The sequence below is a fragment of the Rhinopithecus bieti genome, unplaced genomic scaffold (assembly GCF_001698545.2).
Source record: "Rhinopithecus bieti isolate Rb0 unplaced genomic scaffold, ASM169854v2 scaffold_19018, whole genome shotgun sequence".
In the NCBI taxonomy this organism is placed as follows: Eukaryota; Metazoa; Chordata; class Mammalia; order Primates; family Cercopithecidae; genus Rhinopithecus; species Rhinopithecus bieti.
In genome coordinates, this window is record NW_016809658.1 from 1,121,919 (window position 1) to 1,137,823 (window position 15,905).

General features: G+C 39.5%; 1 long non-coding RNA gene across 1 annotated transcript in view; it reads right to left on the minus strand.

Moving 5' to 3' along the window:
- LOC108540800 (uncharacterized) overlaps positions 1 to 14,383 on the minus strand; it is a 23,285-nt gene extending 8,902 nt beyond the window's left edge. The window contains exons 1-2 of the long non-coding RNA XR_001888769.1: positions 14,216 to 14,383; positions 1,129 to 1,306 (exon numbers count right to left, since the gene is read on the minus strand). This is a non-coding gene — a long non-coding RNA (uncharacterized LOC108540800). The remainder of the gene's footprint in view (positions 1 to 1,128; positions 1,307 to 14,215) is intronic.
- Between the last annotated feature and the right edge of the window lie 1,522 nt (positions 14,384 to 15,905).

The window sequence follows — 15,905 nt, forward strand, 5'->3', positions numbered from 1 at the left end:
AAAAAAAAAAAAAAAAAAAGACCACAAACTAGGTGGCTTAAAATAGCAGAAGTGTATTATCTCCAAATCCTAAAAGCTAGAAGTTCAAAATCAAGGTGTTGCCCAGGCCATGCCTCCTCTGAAGGCTCTTGGGGATAATCCTCCCTTGCCTCCTCCAGCTTCTAGTGGTTGCCAGCAAACTTTGTCATTCCTTGGCTTATAGATGCTTCACTCCTAGTGCTGCTGCTGTCTCCAAATAGCCTGACTCCTTCTAAGCCTACGTCTGTGGCCTAATGTCCTTCTTCTTATAAGGATATCAGTCATATTGAAGTTAAGGTTCACCCTAATCCAATATGATCTCATCTTAACTTGATTATATCTGCAGTAGCCCTATTTCCAAATAAGGTCACATTTACAGGTTCCAGCATGAATTTGGGGAGGACACTATTTCAACCCAGTGCAAAAAGAGATCAGTATGAGGAGAGAGACTCAGCATCGACCTATGGGGTATGACACAGAGGGTTTCAGGATGAAAATCTTTCTCCCCTTCCATAAAGAAATGTGCTATAGCGCCTAAATCCCACCATTAAAGAGACTTCCCTTTGGCTCTCAATGCCTTTTTAGTGCCAAATAAAATAAAAGCAAAACCTATAATAATCCAAATGCTGTCTGGAGGAATGACATTCATAAATCACTATCATATCATGCTTGAGTGGTCATCATTCCCTTTTTGAGCATGACAGCCAGCAGAAGTGAAGTTCTGTTCGAACGAAGCCTGAAATCTGTGACTAGAATGAAGCAGGTAGCATGGGAAACCTAGGTAATAAGGTACCACAGGTAGACATGCCTTAGTGCCCGCTTTGGTAACCTACCATATCCCAGGGAGCCCAGAGCCAGACCAGGCACTATGAGGGGGCAGGAGGGAGCAGAGTGCATGTGTACTCCAGTTCATATTTATTGAGCACCTACTGTATGCCAGGGACCATGCTTGGTGCTTCCACACACATTATCTCTTTATAGCAACCTCGTGATGAAAAACATACCATCTCTCAATTCATAGATGAGAAAACTAAGCCCCAGGGGAGTTACGTGGCTTGGAAAGGGTTGGGAAATTAGCAGTAACTACCAAGTTCAAGTTCAGATACTGACATGTTTTCCCACGTCACAGAGAAGAGGCAACAGAATCCAAGGTTTCCAGTCCCACTTCTGCTGGAAGCCAGTCCAGCCTGAAGCTCTCTTGCTATACATTCGGGTTCACTCTTCTTAACTTCTGGTTTTAAATCTGCAGCCATTTTCTACTGCATTTCCAATGTGCCTCTGTATGTATCTTGGAGAGAGGAAAAAAGAGAATATATGGGTCAATATAAGCAGACTCTTAAAAGCGTATACTTTATCATTGTAATAATCATAATATATTTTACTTTACAGCCACTCATAACTGAAGCCTCTGGGCGCCCTAACAAAAACAGCTAAAAGAGAAAAAGAAATTATATTAAACAAAGGAAATACGACTATAAAACCCCAATAGCCAGGGAACTAAATGAACAACATAAAACCTCCAAACAACAAAACTACAGTGAAACCAAGAGGGGAAAAAACCTTTTCACGAGCTTTACCCTGAAGAATTCTATGCTGTGAGATCACATCTGTTTAAAGCACCATAATTTATCGATATGACATCAAACCAGGAACCAGCCATTGTAAACCTTTCCCGCAGAAACTCTCAGAAAACTAACCAGGTGGTCGGTGGGGGGGTCTATAGCACATAGCTGGGGCAACAATGGCTTTAAAATTTTATGTTCAAATACATCTATGTGAAGTTCCAAATCTTGGTACTGAGATGCAAAAATGAGTTCATTCCATGGGTAAACAGAATTTACAAACAGGGCTTTTTTAACAATATTCTTTTTTTCTGAGATAGTCCATCCATGAGTACTCGCTGACGACTTCTCAAACTGCTGCTAAATGGACCATTTTCAAGAACGGGTCCTCTTTAGAACTAGCCACTGAGTCTCAAATACTGTGAAAGGTTTTGGGGAGGATAAAAGCTCTTTCATTTAGAAAGTAGCTGAGTTACTCAGCCTATCCTCCCATTCTGATGTTGCAGCCATTTCACAAACAGAAATTCCTGTTGACCCACGATACCACCATAAACCTTTGTTTAGGAACCACTGTGACTGCCATATTCATGTATGTGAGGGCAACATTTCCCCCAAGCAATTGCTTCCCACATCCCTCCTACATGCTTTCCTGTTAAATATAGGAAGCAGACCCTGCTGGGGAAAAAATTCTTTAAAAGATTTGTAAGGTTACAACAGCACAAGCGTTTAAACTACCTGGTTAGCAAAATGAAATAAAATATTTAAAATGCTGAAAGACAACCCCTGCCTGTATGTAAAATGTTGTTCAAAATGTTCATCCTCAAGTACTTTCTGGATCAGTATAGATCTGGCCCCAGGAATTAGGACACTCGTGGCAGAAACGTGAACCTCAAGCCCAATGTAGCTTCAAGAGTAAAGCAGATGAGAAAATAGTGCAGAGAGGAGAAAGAAGGCAGTATGGCAAGGAAACCTGATGATATGGGGGGAGCCAGGCATGCAGGAAAGTCAGCCCAGCCTGGGCTCTCACCCATGCTCTAATGCTTAGTAGCTAGAACACCTTGGATCAGTCACTTAACCTTCCTGGCCCCTGTTTTATCGTCTCCGAAATGAAGAGAAAGTGCTAAGCAAACTCTGCTCTTTTTATTTTATGGAAGCCCATGCAGTTCTTCAGAGGAATGACCATCTCTCCACAGAACAACATGGCCAGCTCCCAGACACAGCATGTAGTTAAAAGAGCAAGCCATGGAATGACACATACTGGGTAATACCATTCACATTTGGGAAAAAGAACCCACCCTGACAACTCCGGATGATTTCTACAGGCCCCTGGCTGTATGTGTAAGGGTACACAAAACTGTAGACTGAGGCACACAGGCCAAGGCACAAGGGTGGACTCTTCTGGAAGCAGGTTTAAACTAGGCAAGGGCAAGTGAAGAGAATATATTTATATATATGTATACATTGCTTATGCAAGAGAGAAGAAAACTTTTATGTGGTCAGTAAAAACATCATCTAGCTTGTTTCAGGAATAAATATAGTAATTCTAGAAAAGTCTCTGCAGTCAATAAATGAGAGCTGGGGTTACAATGAGGCCAAAACTTGGAGAACCCCTGGGTTCAGGATGATGTAAATATGCTATCTTACTAAGCTGGGCTCAAAACCTACTTGAAATGGACCTTGTAAAGCAAGATATGAAAAATGGAGTTGCAGCTGAGACTGGGGGAGCCCCAGGTGGGAGGAAAGCCTGGGGGGGTCCCCTCTGTCCCAGTATGTCAATCAGAGGGCCTCTTGGTGAGCCATCCACTATGTACCTGCCAGGCATGGGACACACACTCTCATCAACACCCCAAGCCAGTTACTGGGAGCACTAATATGATTGATGGTACCTCTACCCCGCCCCCATGTTGACCAAGGCACAGAACTTTTGGTTCTTCTCACTTGGAACTGCCCAGGTGGAGACATGTTGATCCAGAAGAGTTCAGAGCCAGGACCCAGACTTCCCATTGCCCTCTTCATTTTGATGAGCTCTGTAGCATTGCTCAATTTAAGCAAAAAGAGCTTCCATGGGCCTTCCTGGAAATACCACAAAGACATTTCTTTTTTATACACCAGAGGTAAAGGTATCACTAGCACACAAGCAGGAGAAAACGAAATGACCTCTGGCAGTCTGTGATTGCCTAGTGCTCAAAATGTCCCTCCTTACTTTAGATATAGACGGGGAGTCAAAGCAAAATTGTATTTAAAATTAGGTTAACTGTTTTATTTAGATGGGCCAATCACAGCAGGAAGACTACAGAAGATGACTGGGGACATCACTTGGAATCTGCACCAAAATGATTATGTTTTCCTCAATGAGCAACTTGAAAAATATACATTCAACCACATAAATAAAGTAGACATTAATCCAGAATCCATGCTCCATTTCTAGCAAAGGCTATCAAGCTCTGAAATACAAGAATATCAGGAGGAGAGGCAAATTTCCCCTCCTTTGTTCATTCCATTTTGCATAAGTCAAATCCCAGATAAAGCCTCCTGCTGGGAGGAGGTGCAAATAGGTGGGCAGAGAGGCTGATGGCCTGTGTGGCTATGAGCTTACCTGCTCCAGAAGTCAGACTCCACCCACAAAGCTTATTTTAAAAGAAAAAAATGTAGGTTTTAACCAACTTAAGTATCAGTTCGCTTGGCGGGGAGGGGGATTATGTTGCAATTTTTTTCCATTTTGCCTGTATAATAAAACAGTCCCTGTTCAATCTGGTGCACATCCTTTGAAAAAGTTTGAGTTCAATGTATGGGTATGTGGGTGGCGGGTGGTGGGGGTGTTAAATCAACTTTGGGTTTAGCAAATTAACGCAGGTTTGCCTGATTCTGGTGTATGGATCAGTTCCAGATCTGTTTTTAGGCACTAAGCTACTGAAGGATTATTATTTTTTGAATTTGTATTCCTTCTTAATCCCCTAATCCTTTCCGGAGAAATGTCCAGATTGTCAGGCCAACACATGAAAAAACCTCAGTGAAGCAGCAAGAAAAAAATATAAAACAATAGATAAATAACCATGGGATATATTGTTCAGCTTTTGTTGAGCTTGAAATGTGCCAAGTTGGAAATAGGAGAGAGAGGTTTGTGATATTCCACTGGAACATACTGTCACTGTTATAACCAGCCCACGTTCACCGGAGCTGCCAATTATTCCCCAGCCACCATTTTTTTCCTTTAGATTGATCTCCTGCTTGAGGCTGTTTCACACCCATGACTCTGAAGCTTCCCTAGTGGCATGTTGGCTAATTAAGAGCAAAATCCATCTCTTGATGAAATAATGCTGCCACTGAAAAGGAATTCTACATTTTTTTTAATTCTTAATCAGGCTGGAAGGGGTAGTATTCTAACACTTGTATTAAGCATAGGAAAAAAGGTCTATAGCTAGCAATTAGCAATGATGAAAAGGACAGCGATTTAAAGCATGTTGCAGTGACATTTTTATCAAATTAAATGAGTTTGCTAGGCTCACCAGCTGCATATGCTTATTGTCATTTACTGTTTGGACAGCAACACATCAGCCACTGAGTATCAGGAGGTGCCGAATTTAATAAGTCATTTTGACACTGGTGTGAAACGAACAGATCAGCATTCTGAGGAATGTGTTCACACTCTGAACAGACAGGCAGACATTCTAAGCATGTGAGGTGACACCAATCAACAGGAAGAAATGATGAAAGCCAGGCTAGGGAGCAGGCAATGGTGGTAGTGGCGACAGCGGCAGGTGCGGAAACACACCACTGAGAAAAGAAAAAGATTCGCACATGCACACACCGAACCTACCGTTTCCTGGTTTAGCTACACACAGCAGCTGAAGGGGCAAAGACTTTTCAGAAACACTGGGACATGTATCCATTCTAGATCCCGGACGTTTTCATGTATAATTTAAAAACCTACCCAGTTTTCTTAAAACCACCACTAAGAGAAGCTGATAAATCTTCAGATTCTGTTGTTGTTTTCACTCCCTCATGTTTGAAATATGGCAAAACACACCAACAAAAAAAATTCTCTGCATGCTGGGAAAACAAATTTTCGTTTACCCTTTCTACCTAATAAATTTGCCCTAAACTGATTGCCTAGCTAGGATAAGAGGAGCTGGTATTACTTGGTTTTGATTTACAGTGAGGGAGGGTATATGTTGCTTTCAAAACTCTTGCTTGGAACATGAGATGTGGAATGACATTCTGATAATCCCAGAAGATATTTATGTCAAGGGTGAGATCTGATACCAATGTCTTAACCATGTACCTGGCATCAAAGTTAAAACACACCAGACAGTCTATTGCCAATTACCTCTTAAAACCTGCAGGTGTAATTTACAGTCTAACAAAGGTGACTAGTAATTAGTTCATGGCTTCAGAAGTTTCTAATGCCATCTAGTGGAAACGGTAAATCTGATCACTTCTGCATCAAAGGAGAGCCTCAAATTCCAGCTAATATGTCACTACGTTGCTTCATATTGAGAAAAACTTTGTGCCAGAGTCCAATCTCAAATGTATCTCAAAAAAAATTGCTACAGTGCTCTCGTAAGACTAGAATACATTGCCTTGGGAAATAAGACTTGCCCAGAATACCCTTGGACGCCTGCCCACTGCAAATGAAATCATTATTAGCACCAGGCCACCACTGCCATGCCCGTAAGATCATTTTCTTCATCACTCTTCTCTTTCTTGTCTTCCAGACTCTAGAATACAGAGATAGGTTCTTTGGTCAATTTTTAAAAATCATTTTGCAAGTCTAGTGGGTTCCATAAAACCTGAAATATCTTTTGAAGTAAATTTTGCACTGATTTTAATCTAGAAAGTAGTTAAGAAAAACTAAATACATGTTGATAGTTTAATACTGGAAGCTACTTAACTTTCAGCAGAATGTTCATAGATTTTCCTCCAGTGAAATTCTGTAGTGATAATCTGAGCAAGGACAGCATTGGAGATTTTCTGCCTCCTTTCAAGATGGTCACCAAGCAGCTTTAGCCATGGAGCTATGACATGAGAATCAAATGGTGCCTCGCATAATTGCAAACACAAAAATACTCCCCATTTTATTTTGCATAGGAAGATGGGCAGGTGAACAGTCTCTGTTCACCTTTGCATATGTCACTCTCCTCTGCATCCACACTCAAAGGCAGTCCTCACTAGGAGCATGGTTATGGGAAGAGAAATTACTGTGCAGGGAGTCTGGAACTGAGTTCAAGTGCAAATTAATGTGAAACTCAGAGCTACTCATTTCGCCTCTCCCCACTCAGTTTCCTTATCCATCAAATAAGGAAGTTAAATACAATCTCAACTCAGAAGCCTTTTCTTCTCTAAAACCCTGTGGTTTAGAATTTCAAGTCCAAAATTCAGATCTTCTGTTTCATTGTAATACTTGTATTTAAAAGTACTAACTTCATTGTAGTTATTTCACTTAAAATAATAATGTTTATTAAAATGAGCTTTATTATTTATTTTATTTATATTATGTTATCTTCATTATAATTATTTGTGTTAAAATTATTGTATTAGCCCACTGTTTGGACTGCCATTGATTTTAAAAGCAACTTATTGGCAAGAGGAGAGGGCTACAGTTTTTTGGTTTTTTTAGATGGAGTTTTGCTGTTGTCGCCCAGGCTGGAGTGCAATGGCACAATCTTGGCTCACTGCAACCTCTGCCTCCCGGGCTCAAGCAATTCTCCTGTCTCAGCTTCCCTAGTAGCTGAGATTACAAGTGCCTGCCACCACGCCCAGCTAATTTTTGTATTTTTAGTAGAGACGGGGTTTCACTATGTTGGCCAGGCTGGTCTCGAACTCCTGACCGCAGGCAATCCACCCGCCTCAGTCTCCCAAATGCTGGGATTACAGGCGTGAGCCACCGTGCCCGGCTGGAGTTTTAAAGAGTTAAAAATAGAAAATATGGTATACCTTTCCTATATATGCCCATTTAGCATTGCTATGTTGGATAAAATATATTTTATTTCTGTATATTTGTAAAATAAAGAACTTTTTCAATTGGAAAGAAATATATAGTCTTGCCACACATATAGTCTTAAAAAAAAAAAGGAAAATAAATCATTTGTAGCTCTAACATCCAAAGACTTGTCTTGTTCATTTAACACAACAGTTTACCCCCTCAATCTTCTCCTCATGTGTAATATTCACATAATTTTATCATATGGCATAGGTAAAATTGTACATGCTGATTTTCATAATAGCATTCATTTTTGTGACAAGAAATATACAGTTTATTATAAATATACAAATACACAAAGAAATTAAAATCACCCAGAATCTCATGACTCAGATATCCTCATTTACTATTTTATTTCTTTAAACTTTTTTTCTATGCATAATTTAACATGGTTAAGATTATATTACATATTCTGATTTTAAGTACAATTAACCCAAGAAGAGTCATTCACAATTCCTAGTTGGAAGATGTTATAAAGAGGTTTTAATCACAGATTATATCTGCCACTGGTAGGTTATTCATTTTTCATAATTACAAAAAACCCTGTATACTCAGGTCATTCAAAATGAGTTCTAAGAAGCATAAAATTATTACTCAAGTTCTTTGTCAATGCAATTTTTTTGTATTGCTGAATAAAAATCAGTTTCAATGGAGGGATAAAAAAATACTTTCTGCGTTTAGTAATTCTGCAAACACAATGCCCTGTCATTTAAATATTGCAGGCCCTTTTTTTGTACTAGAAAGGAAGTAGGTTGTATTGTTTTAAGTAGAAGGTGATTCCATCTGACCCATGAGGTAAGGAATATTACCCAAAAAAAAGTATTTCCTGATTCTGAAAAAATAGCAAAACCCAACAATAACAACTAATGGAAAATAGCAAAAACCAACAACAACAACTAATGGAAGGGTTATAGACCCTAGCTTTTTTTGCCCCTGGGTTATAAATCCATTTGAAAATACCTAATATAATTAGATTTTTTATTATAGAATCTAAACAGAATAAAAAGCTGTTTGTAAATCTTTTTACATAATGATTTCCAAGTCCTTAATCCTTCAATTGGCTGGAGTAAAACTTTGAGTAATTTTTCCAGTTGTGTACAGCTTGGCATATTGCAGAATTTTTAATATTGTCTTCACAAATTAACGCAATTCTTGGGTTGTGACATCCCCAATTCTTAACCTTCAAAACTCTGTAGGTGGGCATCAGCTTCTTTAGTTCTCTAGGGGGAACTCTGAGGCCAGCCTGATTTTTGTTCCTTTGTAGACTAATTTTGAACCCAGATGCTTAAAGAGCTTTCTTAGGGGGAACTCTGAGGCCAGCCTGATTTTTGTTCCTTTGTAGACTAATTTTGAACCCAGATGCTTAAAGAGCTTTCTTTAGCCTCATAATTCAAAAGACACAGGAGGAGTCTAAGGGTAGACCTCTTTTCTTGGACCATATCAGGACCTCTGTGAGTCCTTTCCATCTACATTCAAGACTTTCTTTGCCTCAGGAAACTTTCTGCTTATTACATCTCTGATGGCCCCTTTTGTGCAATATGGAGCGTGAGCTCTTCCTCAACAGCACCAATGGTCATGTTCCCTCTTCTCATTCCTCTGGCCTCCATCTCTACCCTACCCCACATCGTTTTAATCTTTATCTTATTTCCCTCCATATCCAAGAAAAGTTTTATTTTGTAGTATCTGTGCACCACCCTGCATAACTTCATTACAAATTTCTAACCTCCAACTCATTTCTAACTTCCTTACACTCCATTATTTCATATTTTTTAATTCATTCTACATTGTTTTGTTTTTACGTCAACACTACTGCCTTTTTTTAGGTAGTACAAATGTAAACATCCCTAATTGAAAAGATGTGCTTATTTCCCCCAATTTTTCCTTTATAAGAAGAAAAATTTGATCCAAGCATGATGGCTCAAACCTGTAATCCCAGCATTTTGGGAGGCAGAGGCAGGAGGATCGCCTGAGCTCAGGAGTTCAAAACCAGCCTGAGTAACAAAGGAAGACCCTGTCTGTATATTAGTAAAAAAAGAAAAAAATAGTATGGAGAAAGAGTCTTCATCCACACATAACAGATGTTAATAGTTTATCATGTTTGATTCTGATCTTTCTTAGACACATAAAATATCACAGATGAAGTTCAAGCCTCTATAATTCTCCAGTGTATTTGTTTTCATGCTGCTGATAAAGACATACCCACGGCTGGGCAATTCACAAAAGAAAGAGGTTTACTGGACTTACAGCTCCACATGGCTGGAGAGGCCTCACAATCATGGCAGAAGGTGAAAGGCACATCTCACATGATGGCAGACAAGAGAAGGGAGCTTATTCAGGGGAATTCCCCTTTATAAAACCATCAGATCTCGTGAGACATATTCAATCTCATGAGAATGATACGGGAAAGTCCCACCCCCATAATTCAATCACCTCCCATTGGGTTCCTCCCACAACACGTGGAAATTGTGGGAATTACAATGCAAGATGAGATTTGGGTGGGGACATACCCAAACCATGTCACCCAGATATAATTATTTTGAGCTTATTGTGTATCTAGTCATAGTTTCATACTTTTACTACTTATACATGGATTTGTAAATAAATAACAGTGGGCTGTTTATTAAATTTCTATACGCAGTATCATATTGAAAATGGTATCATTTTACCACGTTTGTTTTCTCTCAATATTATGTTCTGTGGAGAGGCCACATTTAGATGTTCCAGCTGACAGCCCCAGCTGAGGCATCACCCTACAGCCAGACTCCACCACCAGACATAAGAGTGCATGAGTCTCTTATACAATCCTACCCCTAGTCCTTGAGCTGCTCCAGCTGATGCCAACTAGAGCAGAAACAAGCTGTACACATGGATTTCTGCCCAAATTGCAGATTTGCAGGCAAAGTAAGTGATGCCATAGTTTTAAGCCATTAAGTTTTACGGGTAATTTNAGGGGAACTCTGAGGCCAGCCTGATTTTGTTCCTTTGTAGACTAATTTTGAACCCAGATGCTTAAAGAGCTTTCTTTAGCCTCATAATTCAAAAGACACAGGAGGAGTCTAAGGGTAGACCTCTTTTCTTGGACCATATCAGGACCTCTGTGAGTCCTTTCCATCTACATTCAAGACTTTCTTTGCCTCAGGAAACTTTCTGCTTATTACATCTCTGATGGCCCCTTTTGTGCAATATGGAGCGTGAGCTCTTCCTCAACAGCACCAATGGTCATGTTCCCTCTTCTCATTCCTCTGGCCTCCATCTCTACCCTACCCCACATCGTTTTAATCTTTATCTTATTTCCCTCCATATCCAAGAAAAGTTTTATTTTGTAGTATCTGTGCACCACCCTGCATAACTTCATTACAAATTTCTAACCTCCAACTCATTTCTAACTTCCTTACACTCCATTATTTCATATTTTTTAATTCATTCTACATTGTTTTGTTTTACGTCAACACTACTGCCTTTTTTTAGGTAGTACAAATGTAAACATCCCTAATTGAAAAGATGTGCTTATTTCCCCAATTTTCCTTTATAAGAAGAAAATTTGATCCAAGCATGATGGCTCAAACCTGTAATCCCAGCATTTTGGGAGGCAGAGGCAGGAGGATCGCCTGAGCTCAGGAGTTCAAAACCAGCCTGAGTAACAAAGGAAGACCCTGTCTGTATATTAGTAAAAAAAGAAAAAAATAGTATGGAGAAAGAGTCTTCATCCACACATAACAGATGTTAATAGTTTATCATGTTTGATTCTGATCTTTCTTAGACACATAAAATATCACAGATGAAGTTCAAGCCTCTATAATTCTCCAGTGTATTTGTTTTCATGCTGCTGATAAAGACATACCCACGGCTGGGCAATTCACAAAAGAAAGAGGTTTACTGGACTTACAGCTCCACATGGCTGGAGAGGCCTCACAATCATGGCAGAAGGTGAAAGGCACATCTCACATGATGGCAGACAAGAGAAGGGAGCTTATTCAGGGGAATTCCCCTTTATAAAACCATCAGATCTCGTGAGACATATTCAATCTCATGAGAATGATACGGGAAAGTCCCACCCCATAATTCAATCACCTCCCATTGGGTTCCTCCCACAACACGTGGAAATTGTGGGAATTACAATGCAAGATGAGATTTGGGTGGGGACATACCCAAACCATGTCACCCAGATATAATTATTTTGAGCTTATTGTGTATCTAGTCATAGTTTCATACTTTTACTACTTATACATGGATTTGTAAATAAATAACAGTGGGCTGTTTATTAAATTTCTATACGCAGTATCATATTGAAAATGGTATCATTTTACCACGTTTGTTTTCTCTCAATATTATGTTCTGTGGAGAGGCCACATTTAGATGTTCCAGCTGACAGCCCCAGCTGAGGCATCACCCTACAGCCAGACTCCACCACCAGACATAAGAGTGCATGAGTCTCTTATACAATCCTACCCCTAGTCCTTGAGCTGCTCCAGCTGATGCCAACTAGAGCAGAAACAAGCTGTACACATGGATTTCTGCCCAAATTGCAGATTTGCAGGCAAAGTAAGTGATGCCATAGTTTTAAGCCATTAAGTTTTACGGGTAATTTGTTATACAGCCAAAGCAATGTGAATGGCTTCTTCCTGTTCCCTGTCCTGGTTCTTCCACTTCCTTACCTGTTCTCCTGAGAGCACTGTCTCGATAAATTATTTGCATATGAATTCAAGAGACCCAGGCAGAGTTATGGGATAGTCCACACAAACAGACAAATTCACAACTTCTCTTAAAAGCTCTGTTTTCATTAAACCTGTATTCTTCTGCAAATCAAAGCCACAATGAAATACCATCTCACACCAGTTAGAATGGCAATCATTAAAAAGTCAGGAAACAACAGGTGCTGGAGAGGATGTGGAGAAATAGGAACACTTTTACACTGTTGGTGGGACTGTAAACTAGTTCAACCATTGTGGAATACGGTGTGGCAATTCCTCAAGGATCTAGAACTAGAAATACCATTTGACCCAGCCATCCCATTACTGGGCATCTACCCAAAGGATTATAAATCATGCTGCTATAAAGACACATGCACACATATGTTTATTGCAGCACTATTCACAATAGCAAAGACTTGGAACCAACCCAAATGTGTATCAATGACAGACTGGATTAAGAAAATGTGGCACATATGCACAAGGAATACTATGCAGCCATAAAAAAGGATGAGTTAATGTCCTTTGCAGGGACATGAATGAAGCTGGAAATCATCATTCTGAGCAAACTACTGCAAGGACAGAAAACCATACACCGCATGTTCTCACTCAAGTGGGAACTGAAACACGAGAACACTTGGACACAGGGTGGGGAATATCACACACCAGGGCTTGTCATGGAGTGGGGGAAGGGGAAGGGATAGCATTAGGAGATACACCTAATGTAAATGACAAGTTAATGGATGCAGCACACCAACATGGCACATGTACACATATGTAGCAAACCTGCATGTTGTGCACATGTACCCTAGAACTTAAAGTATAATAATAAATTTTTTAAAGATCTTAATAAAAATAAATAAATAAATAAATAAATAACTCTTCTTCTGTGGTACCAGTCATTGGGCAAAATAAGCAATTGAACTAAAACTAAAAGGTGGCAAGAAGGAAGAAATATACTCTCTGAATTCTCCTCTGAGTAAACACATTAAAGGAGGAGTCAGAGAACCAAGAAGCACCCAGAATCACTGTTAATAACAGAATTATTTTGTAGAGAGTCCCATCTTGTAAAGGCAGTGCTTCAAACTTTCACCTTAATAATCCTGAAAGAATCCCTAGGAGATTTTTCATCTCCCTCTCTCTGGTGGGAAAAAAAAAAGAGCAAATCCCACTGCCCTCCTAAAGTTTGCTCTCTAGAGAAATCACTGGGGTTCCTGTGAACAGGTGCCCTGCCAAACAGCTGGATACCAAGAGCAGGGAGGAGAGTGAGTATTAGTTCTGAGTCTCTAGTTCCACCCCTTGGAGGAAGAGCCTCTGCCAACAAACAGTTTATGGGGCAACAGAATTTCATTTGCTGATGAGTGTTGCTCCCCATAGTGATCTGAGCATTTCTTAGAAAATGACCTTCTCTTTACCCCTGGTGCTTGACTCTAGTCCAGTGACCTCAAGACAGCAACAAACAGCTGATATACTTTATGGCAGGTATTTCACATACTAGGTCTTTGGAATGGGTATCTCCTTCTGAAGTCTATTCTGCAGCCACTCCAGCATGGTGCATATTTCCAAGTGATTTTGACCTTGGCTAGCTCCAGTTTTAGAGTTCCTCTCAATGGTATCACTATCCAAGACTGCAAGTTCATAGACAAACCAACATCCTACGGCAATAGTCACATAATTACAGGCTTCTTTTAGTCTTCTACCAGGTCCCTCGGAAATAATTCAAAAATAATGAGCATACTTGGAGCACTGTGAAATAAGCCTTAGAGAATTTTCTAGGATGGGATGTATTTAAATTATTCTCCATCTTGGGGCTTTATTTGCATTACAAAATTCCTCCCACCTCCACCATGGAGGGCAGTTTGTCTTTCCCAGGCTTTATGTGTCCCCAACCATCTGGAAAATGAAGCTAACCTAGGAGACACTGGAGCCCTTCACAAAAGGCTGCTCTATTTCCCTCCTAAACTCACCTTGGCCACTGTCTCATGCCCAGGAGAAAGCCTTACGCTGACAGTCTGTTAAGAAGCTGAGCCTCTCCTGGTGTTCTTCCAATAGCAGTGTAACAGCACCCGTGGAAAACAAGGTCTCAAGTCATCACCAGGGTTGCAAACTCCTGTGGCTCAGGAAAGTCCATCTGTCCTGTGCCTTCAATGGTCAAGAAAGAGAAGAAAATATTTGTATCACATGCAGTTGTGAAGTCCTCTGAAGCAGAATCCAGAAAGCTTTATGGAAGGTCACTCCCAGAATGGCAACCACTTCATTTGGCCCATCCCCATAAGATACCTTTAAATTCTAGCAAACCTGAAGATGTCTTTAGAGCTTTGGCATTTGGCTTTTCGTTTGTTTTTATTTTAACCTTTTTTTTTAACCTTTGCCTATGTTTCCCAGGATCAGTTAATTTAATCTGCAATAAACTGAAGTACCATAAAATTCATGGCAGAGTTCAGCCTTAGGGGTCAAGCAACCTAGATTTCAAGCCCCAGCTGGTTCTGTATCTTAATTTCTATTTTTGTGACCTTGGAGAAGTTATGTCAACTCTCTAAGCTTCCATTTTCTTTTCTCAAAAAAAAAAAAAGTATAATTCTCTATAGAGTAATTGTGAACATTTCAGGGAAATACTGCATGTAAAATACTAACTTTAACACCTGACACCAAGTATGGATTCAGCTAATATTATCTATGTGAATACAAATCCTATGAAACTCCATTTCATCCACTGATGCTCTGTCTGGAATATTCAGGACCAGGACTCTTCTATAAACAAGGGGGATAATCTTGTAGCATGTGGTGAAACCACATTTCAAAGGCACTGAAGTAGGTATTAGACACACACACACACACACACACACACACACACACAAATAGAATAATCTGAATGATCTCTTGCAAGCACTAAACCTAAAAGAGAATAGACTCCAGGCCAACACACATTTTCTGCAAAATTGAAGATCCACCCCACAATATGTGCTATGCTCTTTAGACCTGGAATCTTCTTTATGCTAGAGACCTCATTTGGGGACTCTTATGCAAATGGGATGGACAGAGTTTTGAATTGTATTATTAGTTGTTGGGGATTCTTTCTGCAAAGTTGTCCAGAAATACAGAGATTTTTTTTATTATGAAAAACTTCAAAGATACGCAAAAGTAGACAAAATAGTATAACAAACCCCTATGTTCTCTTTATTCAGATTCTACAACTATCAATTCGTGGACAATTTTGTTTCACCTAGACCCCCACCCACTCTCCCCAATCCTATTATTTCAAAGCCCATCCCCAAAATTATTTCATTTCATCCATCAATATTTTCTATGTGTTTCTAAAAGGACTCACATTTGCAAGATCTAACTATATATCACTATCACACTTAAAAGCTTAATATCAATTCTTTAATATCAAATGTCCAGTTAATGTTTAAATTTCTAATTTGTCTAATAAATGTCATACTACTTTAACCGTGTATTTGTTTCAATAAGAATCCAAATAATGCCTATACATTTCAACTGATTTATTTCTTTTCTGTCTTTTTTCCATCTATAGATCTTCCTCAATATTTTCCCTTGCAATTTATTTGTTAAAGAAACCAAACTGTTCTGAGTATCCCAGAGTCTGGATTTTCCAAAAAGCCTGCTAAAGGGTTCTTAACTTTTCACAGTTAACCT